The sequence below is a fragment of the Arachis stenosperma genome, chromosome 9, assembly GCF_014773155.1.
Source record: "Arachis stenosperma cultivar V10309 chromosome 9, arast.V10309.gnm1.PFL2, whole genome shotgun sequence".
NCBI lineage: Eukaryota > Viridiplantae > Streptophyta > Magnoliopsida > Fabales > Fabaceae > Arachis > Arachis stenosperma.
This window is the reverse complement of record NC_080385.1, coordinates 112,918,847-112,937,208: the sequence shown is the minus strand read 5'-3', so window position 1 is coordinate 112,937,208 and position 18,362 is coordinate 112,918,847. Positions and strand designations below refer to the sequence as shown.

At 39.5% G+C, this 18,362-nt stretch overlaps 2 non-coding genes across 2 annotated transcripts; both read left to right on the top strand.

The window, feature by feature from the left end:
* Positions 1 to 4,901: 4,901 nt before the first annotated feature.
* On the top strand, positions 4,902 to 5,005 carry LOC130952158 (small nucleolar RNA R71). Its single transcript, XR_009074338.1, has one exon. It is a non-coding gene; the product is annotated as a small nucleolar RNA R71 (small nucleolar RNA).
* Positions 5,006 to 15,986: 10,981 nt separating this feature from the next.
* Positions 15,987 to 16,094, top strand: LOC130952480 (small nucleolar RNA R71). Its single transcript, XR_009074659.1, has one exon. It is a non-coding gene; the product is annotated as a small nucleolar RNA R71 (small nucleolar RNA).
* Positions 16,095 to 18,362: the final 2,268 nt, after the last annotated feature.

Below are 18,362 nucleotides of genomic sequence, written 5' to 3'. Positions count from 1 at the left end.
ACTGAATTAAGTATGAGAGTATATCTTGGAGAAGAAGTAGGCGTGAATTGAAAGAAAAACAAATAGTACTTGCATTAATTCATGAGGAATAGCAGAGCTCCTCACCTTAATTTGTAAGATATGTTTAAAGATATGAATACAATAGAAAAAAGTGCTATTTATACTAAACTAGCTACTAGGGATTACAGAAAATGTGTAGATAGTGCAGAAATCCACTTCGGGGGCCTACCTGGTGTGTGTTTGGACTGAGCTTTGAAGCTTTCACGTGCATAGGCCATCCTTGGAGTTAAACTTCAGCTTAGGTGCCAGTTTGGGCGTTTAACTCCAGCTTTGGTGCCAGTTCTGGCATTTTACATCAAAAAAGGGTTTCTGGTGGGTGTTTGGACCCCAGTTTGGGCCATAAATCTCGGGCAAAGTTTAGACTATTATATATTTCTGGAAAGCCCAAGATGTCTACTTTTCAACGGAATTGAAAGCGCGCCAATTGGGCTTCTGTATCTCTAGAAAATCCATGTCGAGTGTAGGAGGGTCAGAATCCAACAACATCTGCAGTCCTTTCTCAGCCTTTGAAATAGACTTTTGCTCAGATCCCTCAATTTCAGCCAGAAAATACTTGAAATTACAGAAAAACACACAAACTCATAGTAAAGTCCAGAAATGTGATTTTTTCATGAAAACTAATAAAAATATAATAAAAAGTAACTAAAGCATACTAAAAACTACCTAAAAATAATGCCAAAAAGAGTATAAATTATCCGCTCATCACAACACCAAACTTAAATTGTTGCTTATCCCCAAGCAACCAAAAACAAAATAGGATCAAAAGAAGAGAATATACAATAAATTCCAAAACATCAATGAAGCTTAGTTTCAATTAGATAAGCGGGACTAGTAGCTTTTTGCTTCTGAACAGTTTTGGCATCTGACTTTATCCTTTGAAGTTCAAAATGATTGGCATCCATAGGAACTCAAAATTCAGATAGTGTTATTGATTCTTCTAGTTTAGTATGTTGATTCTTGAACACAACTACTTTATGCTAAAAACCGAAAAACAGAAAAACAAATAACAAGGAAATTAAAGAACGGGTCCACCTTAGTGACGGCGGCTAGTTCTTCCTCTTGAAGATCCTATGGAGTGCTTTAGCTCCTCAATATCTCTTCCTTGCCTTTGTTGCTCCTCCCTCATGGCTCTTTGGTCTTCTCTGATTTCATGGAGGATAATGGAGTTCTCTTGGTGCTCCATCCTTAGTTGCTCCATATTGGAACTCAAATCTCCTAAAGAGGTGTTGAGTTGTTCCCAATAGTTGTGTGGAGGAAAATGCATCCCTTGAGGCATTTCAGGAATTTCTTGATAGGGGACTTCTTTATTCTCTTGTTGAGGTCCATAAGTGGGCTCTCTTGTTTGCTCCATCCTCTTTTTAGTGATGGGCTTGTCCTCTTCAATGAGGATGTCTTCCTCTATGACAATTCCAGCTAAATTGCATAGGTGACAGATGAGATGAGAAAAGGATAACCTTGCCAAAGTAGAGGTCTTGTTAGCCACCTTGTACAGTTCTAGAGGTATGATCTCATGAACTTCCACTTCCTCTCCAATCATGATACTATGGATCATGATGGCTCGATCCACAGTAACTTCGGACCAGTTGCTAGTAGGAATGATAGAGCATTGGATGAACTCCAACCATCCTCTAGCCACGGGTTTGAGCGGGATCTTTCATTCACATTTTTTTTCCATCAAGAGAGTTTTATAAAACTCTTGGACTCACGAATTTGGAGTATCCTACTTTCACGCAATTCACAGGGTTTAACAAGCAATCGTCAGGCCTTCTCAGTTGAACCGGCTTGCCTTTAGAGTCTCTCTTCCATTGGGCTCCTTCCACACAGATGTCTGTGAGGACTTGGTCCAATCTTTGATCAAAGTTGACTCTTCTAGTAAAAGAATGAGGATCTCCTTGCATCATTGGTAAGTTGAATGCCAACCTTACATTTTCCAGACTAAAATCCAAGTATTTCCCCTGAATCATTGTGAGCCAATTCTTTGGGTTCGGGTTCATACTTTGATTATGGTTCTTAGTGATCCATGCATTAGCATAGAACTCTTGAACTATTAAGAGTCCGACTTGTTGAATGGGGTTGGTGAGAGCTTCCCAACCTCTTTTCCGAACCTCACGTCGGATCTCTGGATATTCAACCTTTTTGAGCATGAAGGGCACCTCGGGGATCACCTTTTTCTTGGCCACAACTTCATAGAAGTGGTCTTGATGGACCTTTGAGATGAATCTCTCCATCTCCCATGACTCGGAGATGGAAGCAACTGCCTTCCTTTTTCTCTTTCTAGAGGTTTCTCCGATCTTAGGTGCCATTAATAGTTATAGAAAAACAAAAAGCAACGCTTTTTTCCACACCAAACTTAAAAGCTTTGCTCGTCCTCGAGCAAAAGAAGAAAGAAAGGAGGAGAAGAAGAAAAAATGTAGGAGATGGAGGTGTAGGAGTGGTTCGGCCAAAGGGGGTTGGAAGTGTTTGTGATGTGTGAAAATGAAGGAGTAAGAAGGGCTATTTATAGGGGAAGGGAGAGAGGGAATCTGTGTGATAGGGGTTGGGTTTGGGAGGAAAATGGTTTGAATTTGAGTGGGTGGGGGTAGGTGGGGTTTTATGAGGGGTTTTTGGGGAAGAGTGGATTGATGTGAGTGGTGGAGGGATTATGGGGAAGAGGGTAGGATTTCATAGGTGAATGGTGTTTGGGAAAGAGTGTTATGGAAAGGTGTGAAGAGGAGAGAGAGCGAGTTGGGGTAGGAGGGGATCCTGTGTGGTCCACAGATCCTGAGGTGTCAAGGATTTCACATCCCTGCACTTTTCTGGCGTGTAAACGCCCTTCTGCTGCCCTTCTTGGCGTTTAATGTCAGCCAGACACCAGACACCCATTTCTGGCGTTAAACTCCAATCTGCCTACCCATTCTGGCGTTTAATGCCCAAAATGCTGCCATTTTGGGCGTTAAACGCCCAATTTGCTATCCTTACTGGCGTTTAAATGCCAGTAAGCTCATCCTCCATGGTGTGCTATTTTTTATGCTATTTTTTATTCCTGCTTTAATTTTGTAGCTATTTTAGTGACTCCACAAGATCATCAACCTATAGAAATTATAAACTAACAATGGAAAATGAAATGGAAAAGTAATTAACATAGATAAATAAAATTTAGTTGCCTCCCAATAGGCGCTTCTTTAATGTCAATAGCTTGACAGAAAGCTCTCACAGAGCCTCACAGGTGCTCAGAGCATGATTGTGGCCTCCCAACACCAAACTTAGAGTTTGAATGTGGGGGCTCTATTTGACTCTGTACGGAGAAAATTGGATGAAGCTTTTCATGCTTCTTCTCCATGTTTACAGAAGGAGATCCTTGAGCCTTAAACACAAGTTAGTCCTCATTCAATTGAAAGACCAACTCTCCTCTGTCCACATCAATCACAGCCCTTGCTGTGGCTAGGAAGGGTCTTCCAAGGATGATGGATTCATCCTCATCCTTCCCAGTGTCTAAGATTATGAAGTCACCAGGGGTGTAGAGGCCTTCAACCTTCACTAAGACATCCTCTACAAGTCTATAAGCCTTTTTCATTGATTTGTCTGTCATCTCTAGTGAGATTCTTATAGCTTGTACCTCAAAGATTCATAGTTTCTCCATTATAGAGAGTGGCATGAGGTTTACACCTGACCCCAGGTCACACAAAACCTTTTCAATGGTCATGGTGCCTATGGTACAAGGTATTAAGAACCTTCCAGGATCTGGTTTCTTCTGAGGTAATGTCCACTGAACACAGGTATTCAGTTCATTGATGAGCAATGGAGGTTCATCTTCCCAAGTCTCATTACCGAATAACTTGGCATTCAGCTTCATGATTGCTCCTAGATATTGAGCAACTTGCTCTTCAACAATATCTTCATCTTCTTCAGAGGAAGAATACTTATCAGAGCTCATGAATGGTAATAGGAACTTTAGTGGAATCTCTATAGTCTGTATATGAGCCTCAGATTCCTTTGGTTCCTCATTAGGGACTTCCTTATTGGCTAGTGGGCGTCCATTGAGGTCTTCCTCACTGGAAATCACTACCTCTTCCTCCTCTATGGGTTTGGCCATTTTGGTTATATTAATGGCCTTGTACTCTCTTTTTGGATTCTCTTCTGTATTACTTGGGAGAGTACTAGGAAGAGTTTCAGTAACTCTTTTGCTCAGCTGACCCACTTGTGCCTCTAAATTTCTGATGGAGGATCTTGTTTCGGTCATAAAACTGAGAATGGCCTTAGATAGATTAGAGACTATGTTTGCTAAGCCAAAGGAGCTCTGCTCAGAATTCTCTGTCTGTTGCTGAGAAGATGATGGAAAAGGCTTGCTATTGCCAAACCTGTTTCTCCCACCATTATTATTATTGAAGCCTTGTTGAGGCTTCTGTTGATCCTTCCATGAGAAATTTGGGTGATTTCTCCATAAAGGATTATAGGTGTTTCCATAGGGTTCTGCCATGTAATTTACCTCTTCCATTGTAGGATTCTCAGGGTCATAAGTTTCTCCTTCAGAGGTGGTTTCTTTAGTACTATAGGATGCAGCTTGCAATCCAGTCAGATTCTGAGAAATCATATTGACTTATTGAGTCAATATTTTATTCTGAGCCAATATGGCATTCGGAGCATCAATCTCAAGAACTCCTTTCTTTTGAGTCATCCCATGATTCACAGGATTTCTTTCAGAAGTGTACATGAACTGGTTATTTGCAACCATCTCAATGAGTTCCTGGGCTTCTGCAGGCATTTTCAGATGAAGAGATCCACCAGCAAAATGGTCCAATGACATCTTGGATAATTTAGACAGACCATCATAGAATATACATATGAGGTTCCGTTCTGGAAGCATGTCAGAATGACACCTTTTGGTTAATTGCTTATATCTTTCCCAAGCTTCATAGAGGGATTCACCTTCCTTCTGTTTGAAGGTTTGGACCTCCACTCTAAGCTTGCTCCTCTTTTGAGGTGGAAAGAATTTGGTCAAGAAAGCATTGACCAACTTGTCCCAAGAGTTCAGGCTTTCTCTAGATTGTGAGTTCAACCATATCCTAACTTTGTCTCTTACAGCAAAGGGGAAAAGCAGAAGTCTGTAGACCTCAAGATCAACCCCATTGGTCTTAACAGTATCACAGATTTGTAAGAATTCAGCTAAGAACTAATGAGGATCTTCTGATGGAAGTCCATGAAACTTATATTCTGCTGCATTAGAGAATCTAATTGAGGCTTAAGCTCAAAGTTATTTGCTCCAATGGTAGGAATTGAGATGCTTCTTCCATAGAAGTTGGAAGTTGGTGCAGTGTAATCACCAAGCATCTTCCTTACATCTCTAGTATTGTTGTTGGGTTCGGCTGCCATGTCTGTTTCTTTTTTGAAATTTTGTGTAAGGTCTTCTCCGGAGTGTTGTGCTTTAGCTTCTCTTAGCTTCCTCTTCAGAGTCCTTTCAGGTTCAGGATCAGCTTCAACAAGAATGTTTTTATCCTTGTTCCTACTCATATGAAAAAGAAGAGAACAAAAGGGAGTAGTGGAATCCTCTATGTCACAATATATAGATTCCTTTATGTGAGTATAAGAATAGAAGAAGAGAAGAATGAGAAGAGGGAGGAGAAGAGCAAATTTGAATAGAGAGGAGAGAGAGAGGTTCGAATTATGAGTGGAGGAGAAGTGTTAGCAATTAAACAAATAGAAAGAGATGAGAGAGAGAGAGAGAGAGTATTCAAATTTTAATTTAAAATAAGGAAAAAAATATTTTTGTTCTTATTTAATTAATTAGGTTAGTTTTGAAAAATTGAAAAAAGAATTAAAATAAAATTAGAATTTAAAATAATTAGTTAATTAAAAAGAATTTTGAAAAAGTGGTGGGTGATTTTCGAAAATTAGAAGTGAAAAAGTAGTTAGGTGGTTTTGAAAAAGATAAGAAATTATAAAATTAAAATTAAAACAAACAAGTCAAGCAACTAGTTGAAAAAGGTTTGAAAAGAAATTTTGAAAAGATAAGAAGTTAGAAAAAGATTTTGAATTTTGAAATTTTAAAAAGATATGATTAAAATTTATTTTGAAAAAGAGTTGAAAAAGAAATTAAAAAGGTTTGACTTTTAAAATTAAAATTGATGACTTGGCTAACAAGAAACTAAAAGATATGATTCTAAAATTCAAAGATTGAACATTTTTTAACAAGAAAGTAACAAACTTGAAATTTTGAATCAAAACATTTATTGTTAGCAAGGATTTTTGAAAATGTGAAATGAAATTAAGAAAAGGATTTTTGAAAAATTAGTTTGAAAATTTTCAAAATCATAAAAAAAAAAACAAGATGAAGAAGATAAGATAGAAAGATATGATTGACAAAAGATAAACATGATATGAAAAAGATCAGATTTTAAACACTTTTATGCAGAAAATTATGAATTAAAACATGAAAATTTGAAAAAATTTGAATTGGGAACGAACTTACCTCCCTGTTGTCATCCTGGCGTTAAACACCCAGAATGCTATCCATTCTGGTGTTTAATGCCCAATTGACTGCCATTTTGGGCGTTTAACGCCCAGCCAGATACCCTGGCTGGCGTTAAATGCCAGGAATCCTTTTTTACTGGGCGTTCAGAAAAACGCCCAGAATGCTGCCCATTCTGGCGTTTAACACCCAGAATGCTGCCCATTCTGGCGTTTAACGCCCAGAATGCTACCTTCACTGGCGTTAAATGACCAGAATGATAGCCATTCCGGCGTTTAACGCCCAGAATGCCTCTTTATTGGCGTTTTGACACCAGTGAGCTCTTTTTCTCTGTGATTCCTCTGTTTTGACTTTTGAATTCTTAATGAGGGGCGAGAAAAACACAAGATGACGCAAAACATAAAATTTTTAAGATTAAAATGAAGAGTGCGTGCAAGAACACTTTGAATGTTAAGATGAACACCAAGAACACTTTGAAGATCATGATGAACATCAAGAACATATTTTTGAAATTTTTGAGAAGAGAAAGACATGCAAGACACCAAACTTAGAAACTTTGAATGTTTAGACACTATGAATTCGAAAGTGCATATGAAAAACAACATAAAACACCAAACAAGAAAAATGTAAAGATCAAACAAAGATAATCACCAAGAACAACTTGAAGATCATGAAGAACATAATGCATGAGTTTTCGAAATTAAGAAAAATTACAACATGCAATTGACACCAAACTTAAGATTTGACACAAGACTCAAACAAGAAACACAAAATTTTTTTTGGTTTTATGATTTTATTAATTTTTTTATATGTTTTTCGAAATCAAAAATAAAAATCTTAAACATAAAATAAAATTACCCAATCTAATCAACAAGATGAACCGTCAGTTGTTTAAACTCGAACAATCCCCGACAACAGCACCAAAAACTTGGTGCACAAAATCGTGATCATTCCTTTCACAACTCTGATACAACCAACCAGCAAGTGCACAGGGTCATCCAAGTAATACCTTACGTGAGTAAGAGTCGATCCCACGGAGATTATCAGCTTGAAGCAAGCTATGGTCATCTTGTAAATCTCAGTTAGGCAGATTCAAATGGTTATGAGGATTGACAATTAAAAGATAGATAAAATGTAAATTAAAATAAAGATACTTATGTAATTCATGGGTGGGAATTTCAGATAAGCGTTTGAAGATGCTTTGTTACTGTAAGTTGGTGGATCACCGTTGTCAATGGGTACCATCTGTCCTCTCAGTGAAAATGGTCCTCTACGGTTTTTGTACGGCTAATCAACTGTCCAATTTCTAGTCTCGGATGAAAAATACTAGGCACAGCTACCGCATGGCTAATCAGCTGTCGGTTCTCACTTGTGTCGAAATAAGGTCCGTTGATCCTTTTGCGCACTGTCACTGCGCCCAACAGTCACGAGTTTGAAGCTCATCATAGTCATCCCCTCCCAGATCCTACTTGGAATACCACATACAAGGTTTAGACTTTCCGAATCTTAGGAATGCTGCCAATTGTTCTAGCCTATACAATGAAAGTTCTAATCTTAGATTCGGATGCTCTGTTGTTAGGAGAGACTATGCGAATTGTGGATTAGAGACCCAAGAGAATATATTCTGGCTGTCATCCATTGACTTTGTTGAACATCATGTAGACTGCTTGTGGTTGTCAGGCACGCGGATCATGGCTAAGCAAGTAACAAAGATAGTGGGTGATTGTCACGGATCACCCCCTTTATTCTGACTTAACTGAATTAAGTACGAGAGTATATCTTGGAGAAGAAGTAGGCGTGAATTGAAAGAAAAACAATACTACTTGCTTTAATTCATAAGGAACAGCAGAGCTCCTCGCCTTAATCTATGAGGTGTAGAAAGTCCACCGTAGAAAATATATAAGAATAAATAGTCTAGGCATAGCCGAATGGCCAGCCTACCCTAAACTTGCAAAATGATCTAAAGATAAGTCTAAAGATATGAATACAATAGTAAAAAGTGCTATTTATACTAAACTAGTTACTAGGGATTACAGAAAATGAGTAGATAGTACAGAAATCCACTTCCGGGCCCACTTGGTGTGTGTTTGGACTGTGCTTTGAAGCTTTCACATGCATAGGCCATCTGATGCATGGAAACTTGTCTCTCAACAAATTTCCCTTCGGCAAGTATACCGAATTATCGTCAAGTAAAACTCACAATAGAGTGAGGTCGAATCCCAGAGAGATTAACGGATTAAGCAATCAATGGTTAATTGATTATCCTAGTTAGACGAATCATATTGGAATGATAAGTAACAAGGAAATGTAAATGGCATAAAAGTAAAGAAAAGCTATAAAGTGCAGAAGAGTAAAATGGCAAGAAAAGTAAATGTAAGAACTAAAAGTAATATTAACATTGGGATCAAGAGATATTGCAATCCTCCGGATCAAGTTCATTCTCATCTCTTCCTCAATCAATGCATTCATTGATCTCCTTGGCAATCTTAAGTGATTGGATTCCAATTCCTTGGTAATCCAATCTCTCAAATCTTGATCAATAGCCAATTCCTTGGTCAATTGCTCATGAGAAGAGATGAAGTATGGTCACTGATTATACCACATACATTTCCCAAATCAAGTATTGGTAGGATTATAGTCACATATCCATCCAAACCCAAATTGGTCCAGCATGAGAAAGCATTTCTAGCATGATCTCTTCATTCCTCTTCCAAAGTTCCGAAGAGATCCAATTATGGAGAGTTTCTTTTCCAAGACAACTAACCAATTGAATTAAGATTGAAAGCTTTCTAGTAAAATCAAGAGAAAAGATAGAAGAAGAAGAATGAAAACTACAATTGATCCATTGAATCACAATAGAGCTCTCTAACCCAATGAAAAGAGTTAGTTGATCATTGCTCTACCAAAATAGAAAAGAAGAAAGTGCAGAAAAGTAAAGATGAAGATTAAATCTAACATTGAAACTTCCAAATTCATAAATGAAAAGTACAAAGAAAAGAAGAGAAGGAAAAGAGTGTGAAGGGAGGGAGTCCGAAGACCCCTCTTCAATCCCCAATTTCCAATTCTCAATTCTCTCTTGAATGTACAAACTAAGGCCTTTATATAGGCTCTCCTAAATTACAAAATGAAATTAAAGCAAATTACAATTAAATGAAAATTCCTATTCTAGATGCTTCTTGTGGCCTTGATTGGTTGACACTTGTGGACTTGCTTCCTTGAGGTTGGGTGGTCCTTGAAAGAGAAGTGATCAAATTGAGGCCTGGTGCACGAAATTGTGATCACTACAACTCCGCACAACTAACCAGCAAGTGCACTGGGTCGTCCAAGTAATAAACCTTACGCGAGTAAGGGTCGATCCCACGGAGATTGTTGGTATGAAGCAAGCTATGGTCACCTTGTAAATCTTAATCAGGCAGACTCAAATGGGTATAGATGATGAATAAAACATAAAGATAAAGATAGAGATACTTATGTATATCATTGGTGAGAGCTTCAGATAAGCGTATGAAGATGCTGTCCCTTCCGTCTCTCTGCTTTCCTACTGTCTTCATCCAATCCTTCTTACTCCTTTCCATGGCAAGCTTATGCAAGGGTTTCACCGTTGTCAGTGGCTACCTCCCATCCTCTCAGTGGAAATGTTCAACGCACCCTGTCACGGCACGGCTATCCATCTGTCGGTTCTCGATCAGGCCGGAATAGAATCCATTGATTCTTTTGCGTCTGTCACTAACGCCCCGCCCTCAGGAGTTTGAAGCACGTCACAGTCATTCAATCATTGAATCCTACTCAGAATACCACAGACAAGGTTAGACCTTCCGGATTCTCTTGAAAGCCACCATCAGTTCTTGCCTATACCACGAAGACTCTGATCTCACGGAATGGCTGGCTCGTTTGTCAGGCGAGCGCTCGGTTGTCAGGCGATCAACCATGCATCGTGTATCAGGAATCCAAGAGATATTCACTCAATCTAAGGTAGAACGGAGGTGGTTGTCAGTCACACGTTCATATGTGAGAATGATGATGAGTGTCACGGATCATCACATTCATCAAGTTGAAGAACAAGTGATATCTTGGACAAAGAACAAGCGGAATTGAATAGAAGAACAATAGTAATTGCATTAATACTTGAGGTACAGCAGAGCTCCACACCTTAATCTATGGTGTGTAGAAACTCCACCGTTGAAAATACATAAGAACAAGGTCTAGGCATGGCCGTGAGGCCAGCCTCCCAAAGTGATCAAAAGATCTACAGAACAAAAGTTTTCAAAGATCAGAAGATTTTAAAATATAATAGTAAAAGGTCCTATATATAGAGAACTATTAGCCTAGGGTGTACAGAGATGAGTAAATGACATAAAAATCCACTTCCGGGCCCACTTGGTGTGTGCTTGGGCTGAGCATTGAAGCATTTTCGTGTAGAGACTCTTCTTGGAGTTAAACGCCAGCTTTTATGCCAGTTTGGGCGTTTAACTCCCATTTTGGTGCCAGTTCCGGCGTTTACCGCTGGGAATTCTGAGGGTAACTTTGAACGCCGGTTTGGGCCATCAAATCTTGGGCAAAGTATGGACTATCATATATTGCTGGAAAGCCCAGGATGTCTACTTTCCAACGCCGTTGAGAGCGCGCCAATTGGGCTTCTGTAGCTCCAGAAAATCCACTTCGAATGCAGGGAGGTCAGAATCCAACAGCATCTGCAGTCCTTTTCAGTCTCTGGATCAGATTTTTGCTCAGGTCCCTCAATTTCAGCCAGAAAATACCTGAAATCACAGAAAAACACACAAACTCATAGTAAAGTCCAGAAAAGTGAATTTTAACTAAAAACTAATAAAAATATACTAAAAACTCAACTCAAACTACTAAAAACATACTAAAAACAATGCCAAAAAGCGTATAAATTATCCGCTCATCACAACACCAAACTTAAATTGTTGCTTGTCCCCAAGCAACTGAAAATCAAATAAGATAAAAAGAAGAGAATATGCAATGAATTCCAAAAAAATCTATGAAGATCAGTATTAATTAGATGAGCGGGGCTTTTAGCTTTTTGCCTCCGAATAGTTTTGGCATCTCACTTTATCCTTTGAAATTCAGAATGATTGGCTTCTTTAGGAACTCAGAATCCGGATAGTGTTATTGATTCTCCTAGTTAAGTATGATGATTCTTGAACACAGCTACTTTATGAGTCTTGGCCGTGGCCCAAAGCACTCTGTCTTCCAGTATTACCACCGGATACATACATGCCACAGACACATAATTGGGTGAACCTTTTCAGATTGTGACTCAGCTTTGCTAGAGTCCCCAATTAGAGGTGTCCAGGGTTCTTAAGCACACTCTTTTTGCCTTGGATCACAACTTTAATTCTTTCTTTTTCTCTTTCTCCCCCCCTTTTTTTTTTCTTTTTTCTCCTTCCTTTTTTTTTCGCTTCTCTTTTTTTTTCGCTTCTCTTCTTCTTTTTTTTTTTTGTATTCACTGCTTTTTCTTGCTTTAAGAATCATTTTTATGATTTTTCAGATCCTCAGTAACATGTCTCCTTTTTCATCATTCTTTCAAGAGCTAACATTCATGAACCACAAATTCAAAAGATATATGCACTGTTTAAGCATACATTCAGAAAATAAAAGTATTGCCACCACATCAAAATAATTAATCTGTTATAAAATTTTAAATTCATGCAATTCTTCTCTTTTTCAATTAAGAACATTTTTCATTTAAGAAAGGTGATGGATTCATAGGACATTCATAACTTTAAGGCATAGACACTAAGACACTAATGATCATAAGACACAAACATGGACAAACATAAAGCATTAAAATTCGAAAAACAAGAAAATAAAGAACAAGGAGATTAAAGAACGGGTCCACCTTAGTGATGGAGGCTTGTTCTTCCTCTTGAAGGTCTTATGGAGTGCTTGAGCTCCTCAATGTCTCTTCCTGGTCTTTGTTGTTCCTCTCTCACGATTCTTTGATCTTCTCTAATTTCATGGAGGATGATGGAGTGTTCTTGATGCTCCACCCTTAGTTGTCCCATGTTGGAACTCAATTCTCCTAGGGAGGTGTTAATTTGCTCCCAATAGTTTTGTGGAGGAAAGTGCATCCCTTGAGGCATCTCAGGGATCTCATGATGAGAGGGGTCTCTTGTTTGCTCCATCCTCTTCTTAGTGATGGGCTTGTCCTCATCAATGGGGATGTCTCCCTCTATGTGAATTCCAACTGAATAACAGAGGTGACAAATGAGGTGAGGAAAGGCTAACCTTGCTAAGGTAGAGGACTTGTCTGCCACCTTATAAAGTTCTTGGGCTATAACCTCATGAACTTCCACTTCTTCTCCAATCATGATGCTATGAATCATGATGGCCCGGTCTAGGGTAACTTCGGACCGGTTGCTAGTGGGAATGATTGAGCGTTGGATAAACTCCAACCATCCTCTAGCCACAGGCTTGAGGTCATGCCTTCTCAATTGAACCGGCTTCCCACTTGAATCTCTCTTCCATTGGGCGCCCTCTTCACAAATGTCAGTGAGGACTTGGTCCAACCTTTGATCAAAGTTGACCCTTCTAGTGTAAGGATGTTCATCTCCTTGCATCATGGGCAAGTTGAATGCCAACCTCACATTTTCCGGACTAAAATCTAAGTATTTCCCCCGAACCATAGTAAGCCAAATCTTTGGATTCGGGTTCACACTTTGATCATGGTTCTTGGTGATCCATGCATTGGCATAGAACTCTTGAACCATTAAGATTCCGACTTGTTGAATGGGGTTGGTGAGAACTTCCCAACCTCTTCTTCGGATCTCATGTCGGATCTCCGGATATTCACTCTTTTTGAGTGAAAAAGGGACCTCGGGGATCACCTTCTTCAATGGCCACAACTTCATAGAAGTGGTCTTGATGCACCCTTGAGATGAATCTCTCCATCTCCCATGACTCGGAGGCGGAAGCTTTTGCCTTCCCTTTCCTCTTTCTAGAGGTTTCTCCGGCCTTGGATGCCATAAATGGTTATGGAAAAACAAAAAAGCAATGCTTTTACCACACCAAACTTAAAAGGTTTGCTCGTCCTCGAGCAAAAGAAGAAAGAAGAGAGTAGAAGAAGAAGAAATGAGGAAGAAGGTAATGGCTTTGTTTTTGGCCAAAGAGGGGGAGAAGTGGTGTTTAGGTTGTGTGAAAATGAAGGAGTGAAGAAGGGTTTATATAGGAGAGGGGGGCTCATGGTTCGGTCATGTATGGGTGGGTTTGGGAGGGAAAGTGGTTTGAATTTGAATGGTGAGGTAGGTGGGGTTTTATGATGGATGGATGTGAGTGGTGAGGAGAAAGATGGGATTTGACAGGTGAAGGGTTTTTGGGGAAGAGGTATTGAGGTGATTGGTGAATGGGTGAAGAAGAGAGAGAGTGGTGGGGTTGGTGGGGATCCTGTGGGGTCTACAGATCCTGAGGTGTCAAGAAAAAGTCATCCCTGCACCAAATGGCATGCAAAATCACGTTATGAGCCAATTCTGGCGTTAAACGCCGGGCTGGTGCCCCTTTCTGGCGTTTAACGCCAGGTTCTTGCCCTTTCCTGGCGTTTAACGCCAGTCTGGTGCCCCTTTCTGGCGTTAAACGCCCAGAATGGTGCCAGACTGGGCGTTAAACGCCCAACTGCTAACCTTACTGGCGTTTAAACGCCAGTAGGTTCTTCCTCCAGGGTGTGCTGTTTTTCTTCCTGTTTTTCATTCTGTTTTTGCTTTTTCAATTGATTTTGTGACTTCTCATGATCATCAACCTACAAAATAAAATAAAATAACAAAAGAAAATAGATAAAATATAACATTGGGTTGCCTCCCAACAAGCGCTTCTTTAATGTCAGTAGCTTGACAGAGGGCTCTCATGGAGCCTCACAGATACTCAGAGCAATGTTGGAACCTCCCAACACCAAACTTAGAGTTTAAATGTGGGGGTTCAACACCAAACTTAGAGTTTGGTTGTGGCCTCCCAACACCAAACTTAGAGTTTGACTGTGGGGGCTCTGCTTGACTCTGATTTGAGAGAAGCTCTTCATGCTTCTTCTCCATGGTGACAGAGGGATATCCTTGAGCCTTAAACACAAAGGATTCTTCATTCACTTGAATGATCAGTTCGCCTCTATCAACATCAATCACAGCCTTTGCTGTGGCTAGGAAGGGTCTGCCAAAGATGATGGATTCATCCATGCATTTCCCAGTCTCTAGGACTATGAAATCAGCAGGGATGTAATGGTCTTCAATCTTCACCAGAACATCCTCTACAAGTCCATAAGCTTGTTTCTTTGAATTGTCTGCCATCTCTAGTGAGATTCTTGCAGCTTGTACCTCAAAGATCCCTAGCTTCTCCATTACAGAGAGGGGCATGAGGTTTACACTTGACCCTAAGTCACACAGAGCCTTCTTGAAGGTCATGGTGCCTATGGTACAAGGTATTGAAAACTTCCCAGGATCTTGTCTCTTTTGAGGTAATTTCTGCCTAGACAAGTCATCCAGTTCTTTGGTGAGCAAAGGAGGTTTGTTCTCCCAAGTCTCATTTCCAAATAACTTGTCATTTAGCTTCATGATTGCTCCAAGGTATTTAGCAACTTGCTCTTCAGTGACATACTCATCCTCTTCAGAGGAGGAATACTCATCAGAGCTCATGAAAGGCAGAAGTAAGTCCAGTGGAATCTCTATGGTCTCATTTTGAGCCTCAGATTCCCATGGTTCCTCATTAGGGAACTCGTTGGAGGTCAGTGCACGCCCATTGAGGTCTTCCTCAGTGGCGTTCACTGCTTCTCCTTCCTCTCCAAATTCGGCCATGTTGATGGCCTTGCACTCTCCTTTTGGATTTTCTTCTGTATTGCTTGGGAGAGTACTAGGAGGGATTTCAGTAATTTTCTTGCTCAGCTGTCCCACTTGTGCCTCCAAGTTCCTAATGGAGGACCTTGTTTCAGTCATGAAACTTTGAGTGGTTTTGATTAGATCAGAGACCATGGTTGCTAAGTCAGAGGGGTTCTGCTTAGAACTCTCTGTCTGTTGCTGAGAAGATGATGGAGAAGGCTTGCCATTGCTAAACCTGTTTCTTCCACCATTATTGTTGTTGAAACCTTGTTGAGGTCTCTGTTGATCCTTCCATGAGAAATTTGGGTGATTTCTCCATGAAGAATTATAGGTGTTTCCATAGGGTTCTCCCAGGTAATTCACCTCTTCCATTGAAGGGTTCTCAGGATCATAAGCTTCTCCTTCAGATGAAGCATCCTTAGTACTGCTTGGTGCATTTTGCATTCCAGACAGACTTTGAGAAATCAAATTGACTTGTTGAGTCAATATCTTGGTAATTCAGAAGTGTACATGAATTGGTTATTTGCAACCATTTCAATTAGTTCTTGAGCTTCTGTAGGCGTCTTCTTCAGATGAAGAGATCCTCCAGCAGAGCTATCCAAAGACATCTTGGACAGTTCAGATAGACCATCATAGAAAATACCTATGATACTCCATTCAGAAAGCATGTCAGAAGGACACTTTCTGATCAATTGTTTGTATCTTTCCCAAGCTTCATAGAGGGATTCTCCATCCTTCTGTCTGAAGGTTTGGACTTCCACTCTAAGCTTACTCAATTTTTGAGGTGGAAAGAACTTTGCCAAGAAGGCATTGACTAGCTTTTCCCATGAATCCAGGCTTTCTTTAGGTTGTGAGTCCAACCATATTCTAGCTCTGTCTCTTATAGCAAAAGGGAATAGCATAAGTCTGTAGACCTCAGGGTCAACCCCATTAGTCTTAACAGTGTCACAGATTTGCAAGAATTTAGCTAAAAACTGATGAGGATCTTCCAATGGAAGTCCATGGAACTTGCAATTCTGTTGCATTAGAGAAACTAATTGAGGCTTAAGCTCAAAGTTGTTTGCTCCAATGGCAGGGATAGAGATGCTTCTCCCATAAAAGTCGGGAGTAGGTGCAGTAAAGTCACCCAGCACCTTCCTTGCATTGTTGGCATTGATGTTGTTTTCGGCTGCCATGGGTTCTTCTTCTTTGAAGAATTCGGTCAGGTCCTCAACAGAGAGTTGTGCCTTAGCTTCTCTTAGCTTTCGCTTCAAGGTCCTTTCAGGTTCAGGGTCAGCTTCAACAAGAATGCCTTTGTCTTTGTTCCTGCTCATATGAAGGAGAAGAGAACAAGAAAATATGGAATCCTCTATGTCACAGTATAAAGATTCCTTGAGGTGTCAGAGGAACAGAAAAATAGAAGGCAGAAGTAGAAAATTCGAACTTATCAAAGAGGATGGAGTTCGAATTTTGCATTAAGGAATAGTGTTAGTCCATAAATAGAAGGATGTGAGAAGAAGGAAGTAATTTTCAAAAATTAAGTAAAAGATTTTAAAAACATTTTGAAAAAACACTAATTAATTTTCGAAAACCAAGAGTGGGAAAGAGATCAAGTGATTTTTGAAAAAGATTTTGAAATTAGAAATCAAAAAGATTTGACTGAAAACTATTTTAAAAAAGATGTGGTTAAGAAGATATGATTGGTCTTTTAAAAATATGTGATTGAGAAGATATGATTTGATTTTAAAAATGAATGACTTGCCTAACAAGAAAAGATATGATTCAAACATTAAACCTTTCTCAACAGAAAAGGCAACATACTTGAAATGTTCAATCAAATCATTAATTGTTAGCAAGTATCTTTGAAAAAGGAAAGAAATTGATTTTGAAAACATTTGATTGAAAAGATATGATTTGAAAAAGATTTGATTTTGAAAAGATTTTGAAAACTAAGAGAAAATTGATTTGAAAAACAAAATCTTCCCTCTTGTGCCATCCTGGCGTTAAACGCCCAGAATGGTGCACATTCTGGCGTTTAACGCCCAAAACTCTACCCTTTTGGGCGTTAAACGCCCAACCAGGCACCCTGGCTGGCGTTTAAACGCCAGTCTGTCCTTCTTCACTGGGCATTTTGAACGCCCAGCTTTTTCTGTGCAATTCCTCTGCTGCATGTTTTGAATCTTCAGTTCCCTGTACTATTGACTTGAGAGTAGAACCAAGATCACATAAACAATACATGCAAGACACCAAACTTAAGATTAGACACAGGACTCAAACAAGAAACATAAAAAATTTTTGGTTTTTTATGATTTTGTAATTTTTTTGTGCTTTTTTCGAAAATTATATGAAAATGGAAAATAAAGGTTTCAGAATTCTTAATTTGGATTCCAGGAATCATTGCAATGCTAGTCTAAGACTCCGGTCCAGGAATTAGACATGGCTTCACAGCCAGCCAAGCTTTCAAAGAAAGCTTCGGTCCAAAACACTAGACATGGCCAATGGCCAGCCAAGCCTTAGCAGATCATTGCTCCAATAGCAAGATTGATAGAAATCAACAAGCTATTGTGACGATCAGTTGAAACCTCGGTCCAATAAGATTAGTCATGGCTTCTCAGCCAGCCAGATTTCAACAGATCATCATGAAACTCTAGAATTCATTCTTAAGAACTCTGAAGAAAAATACCTAATCTAAGCAACAAGATGAACCGTCAGTTGTCCATACACAAAACAATCCCCGGCAACGGTGCCAAAAACTTGGTGTTGTTGCCGGATCAAAACACGGCACTGTTATTGCAGGGAACAAATGCGAAACTGTAGTTAGGACATTTAATTCCCCGGCAACGGCGCCAAAAACTTGGTGCACGAAATTGTGATCACTACAACTCCGCACAACTAACCAGCAAGTGCACTGGATCGTCCAAGTAATAAACCTTACGCGAGTAAGGGTCGATCCCACGGAGATTGTTGGTATGAAGCAAGCTATGGTCACCTTGTAAATCTTAGTCAGGCAGACTCAAATGGGTATAGATGATGAATAAAACATAAAGATAAAGATAGAG